The following is a 4,327-nucleotide window of genomic DNA, read 5'->3' as shown; positions in this document are numbered from 1 at the left end:
GCTTGACTCCATGAAGCTTGAGAGCCTAGTGCCCCAAGTGTGACACCTCAAATGGTTCACACAACATCATGAACTCTTGGAATAACCATGAGAAGTAGACATACATGTTCAAATTGGCTAGCCCTCTTACATATGTATCACTAGTGCCAATTTCTTGAACTAAAGGGGTTCTTAAATAGTGTGGCTATTAGGGTTACACCATGTAACTCATGACTTTACCCATTCCTTATGCTCCATGGGTTTTAACCTCCATGGAGTATCCATGGATCACCACATGGGTAAATCCAACATAAAGGAATCTTGGATCATAAGCCCACATATATAAGAATGAATGATTTACACAATCAATCCCCATATATTTAATTAGTCTCTTTTTGATCACTAAATTAATTCCAAATTAATTCTTGATCAATACTAATTAAATAACATGATTTCATATTAATATATTAGAACTTATAATATATTAATATGTCACAAAATGTCTTTTCCTCATAAACGGTCTATCCAAATGTTCCGATGCCATGCAACCCAAATGGACCATGCCGAGTCGGGTCAAGTACATACCAATTATAGTTATGGACTTAGACACTAATCCAACAGTCTCCCACTTGGATAAGTCTAAAACTATTATTGTGTATGACTTCAGGAACCAACTGGCAATCGTAGCTCTCAAAAGCCGCTGTCGAACTCTGACCTTGTAGATGAACTCTGACCTTTGTCAATGACTTGTCCATTAGATAAGGGATCATATATTCCTCCATTCTAGATATCATATGGACTGAGACATGGATTATAATCATTCTCTCTGTCCATTTGTTGTTTCCCGATTTCCGATTTATGACGATTGACTAATTGAACAAATCAAATCAGTCCAGGCCCGGCCGAGCACTTACATTTGTCATCACCAAATCATCGAGGGGCCCACAGATATCGCTTTTATCCCGAAGGTAAAAGGAATGGATAAACTTCGACTCATATGGCTTGTTCTACTACTTGTTGAATCATACACAAAGGCACGTTTTATAACACCGAGTTACCGAATGCGTTTTCGTGCAATCAATGTACAACCAACTCATAGTAACAACTCATATCTCTAGGTTTGAAGAATATAAGATATTATCGTCTCATGATCACTCGTGATAAAATCCATGAAGTGATTCCAATGAGCGCGGGTTGAATCCAATACTCAGAACTTATGAGCACTCATGAATGTTGTAGCAACTCTTGCTATGTCTAATGCACATTAGACAAATCATACAAGCCAAATTCATGACAGTCTTGATTCATATCTACTTCCAACATATGACTGACTGTGGATGGTTTGAATAACTTAGTCATTCAGGGAGAACGACCAAGTTATTCTGGAAGTCAAAACATGCAAAGTGAAACACAACATAATACTAATCCTATATGACCCTAACACTTTGAGTGTAAATAAAACATCTTTTATCTAAGCACCATATTGATTACTCATTATTCATGTTTCGATTAATCAACTTAATACTTGAATTGAAACAATAGTCATGCCATGCTCCAAGCATGCACACTATGTTTTCTAAACACTAGTCATGCCATACACCAAGTATGCATACTATGTTTGTCTATGATCTTCACTTTGTGAATTAGATCAATTGAACATAAATCCAATGATCCTCTTTCACAGTCCCAAATCGTTACTGCAAATGCAAGAATTCCAAATTCATGCCATTTACTGAAATCTGTTAGATTCTAAACTTATATGCATTGATCCTCCTGTAATGATTATGCACAGAGTCAGAAAGACTTGACAACAACCATTACAGAGCATTCCAAGGAGATCAACTCCTTGGAAACATCCTTCTTGCATTAAGTTTCCTAATCTTACACAGATTGAATAATTTCCAACTTTGAAACATTTCCATATTCCATTTTGACTATCACTTCTGAACAAGAGTTGCCTCCTTACAGATTATGTCAATATGGTCCTTCCAGAATTATCACTATACTTCCAACTGTCCTTGAGCAACCAATCTTTGGTAAACCTTAGATTGTCCTCAACAATTGCTTAATCCTTTTAGTCATATCCAGTTCTAGACCTTTTCCCTTCTTAATGCCCCAGGCATTTGGAAAATTTTAGAAAGGATGAATATATCACATGAAATCGATCCTATATCCGAAGCATATGGGACACGAGTCATGATGTCTCACATAAAGACTAAACCAGTCTTTTGCTATAACATTTCCATTTCTATTTGCCAAGTTCTCATAATTCAGATTATGAAAAGGGATGCCGTAATCATAATCGAATTTTAGAACGCAAATAATGGACTCATATAGAATTTTCTTATGTTGAGTCATTCCAACATGAAATTCATATATATATCCTTGACTAAATACGACTTAAAACCTCAATCTAAGCTTTTAGAATTGAAATGAAGTATAATTTCCTCTCCCTTAATTATAGCAAAACAACTTTTTCAACCCCTGCAGCCTCACGAATTGAAACTTTTGTTTTCTATAATTAACATTGCTAACTTGCAATCTTTATCATAATTATCATGCTCCCACTAACATGATGATTATTAGCATAACACTCATGCTCCCACTAGCTTTGACATGTAATCAGAAATCAGATGGACTTCTAGAAATCAATACTTTATTGACTTTCTTACCAAAGTTTAGATTTCTGATACTAGATTGCTTTGATAAAACTTTATCAATATCATACACCTTATCTTAGATAGCTCACAGGTGTGTCTGAACAATTTTAAGAACTATGAAAAGGGATGCCGTAATCATAGTCTCAATTGTTTAGACCTTTGCCACTTCTCACAAGTCCATGTTAGTGTGCCGGTTAACCACGCACGCTCCACTAACGACTTTGAGAATGCAAATATCACAATTGCTATCTAGCTAAAATCTACTTAGTGAAAGTGTTTCCTCACCATCATTTTCATGAATCGGAGAGAAACCTTATGACACTTAGATTTTATGGTGTATGAGTTCCTATCCATATGAATTTTGTCAAAACCATAATCACAAGACAAAGATAATGACAAATTCAAACTCATATGGACTGAACTCAATCTTAATTTCTTGCCATGTGGCAGCTCAAGGGTCTGCCATTGCTTCCAAGTTGTTGTGCAACCAATTGAGAACTCTAAGAACTCATATGCAAAGCCAAATATAATTGGAATGGACACAAAAATAGTCAACACGATAGGTTATAAACCTCAAGTCGTGTGCTAGTGAAGAACTTTAGGTTTTACTCTTGATTAGTTCTTGAGACTTTCAAGACCTTTTAAGACTCCCACTGTCCTCTTGACATATAAGACTTTCTTGTTAGATATTCAAGAGATAGTGTGGATTCTAATCAAGACAAACACTTCACACAATTGGCCTTAGTTGGTCTTTGTTTTATCCAAAACATCACAACTTACCAATTTCAAATGTACAAGAGTAGAAAACTTTTACTCTTACATTTGACAAGTGTTTTAGACATGTCACTCAAGTTACAATCTTAGAGTATAACTCTAAGAATTGTTTTTGGAACGAAGTATAAATCATCTTCTTGATTTAACCACTTCAACAATTCATAGCTCCTCTTCTTAGCTACCAGAATGCACTTAGAGGATGAATTGTGATAAGGTCTCTTAATCATTAAGATGATTATATAACATGATACTAAAGTACTCTCCCATCTTTTCAGATTTGAGAAACTTTTATATTTCTGCCTAAGTTGATTCTTCTTATTCGCTCTGCCATACATTGAAACCTGTTCCAATGTCTCAGAATTACACTTAAGCTTGTAAGTATAACCATATTTACTGAATTTTAGTAAATAATGACGAATAGTCTTAACGATTATTTGTGGTGGGCTTGATCAGTGCACAAGAATGTGTACTCGATCCTTTACTTGACTCACACATCCATGTGAACAAGTAGTTAGTCTTAATTTTTTCCAATGCTTGAAAGTTCTTATTCATCATGCTATACAACTTGCATGATTCCAAGTTTCTATCCAACTGAAACTTAGGTGATGAGAAACTTTCCTTATTTGGTAAATTTAGACACTACCACAAATGAAAGAATCAAATTCATATTTCCACTCTTGCTCTTAATGGAATCTTATAAGCAACAAATTTTTTTTCCTCAAATGCCATTTGTAAGGATATTTTAAAATAAATAAATAAAATCATCATTTTTCCTTTTATTTTAAAAAACTTTGCGGAAAAACTATCCTTACAATGCAAAAGCACATGAAAACTTTGTTGTTATTTATTCCTAAGCAATATATCATAACTCTTAAGAAGTAGCTCATGAATCCGATCTTCAAACTATGCGATAG

The sequence above is a fragment of the Lactuca virosa genome, chromosome 3 (genome assembly GCF_052849685.1).
Source record: "Lactuca virosa cultivar CGN04683 chromosome 3, Lactuca_virosa_CGN04683_v6, whole genome shotgun sequence".
In the NCBI taxonomy this organism is placed as follows: Eukaryota; Viridiplantae; Streptophyta; class Magnoliopsida; order Asterales; family Asteraceae; genus Lactuca; species Lactuca virosa.
Note: the sequence above shows the minus strand (reverse complement) of the source record.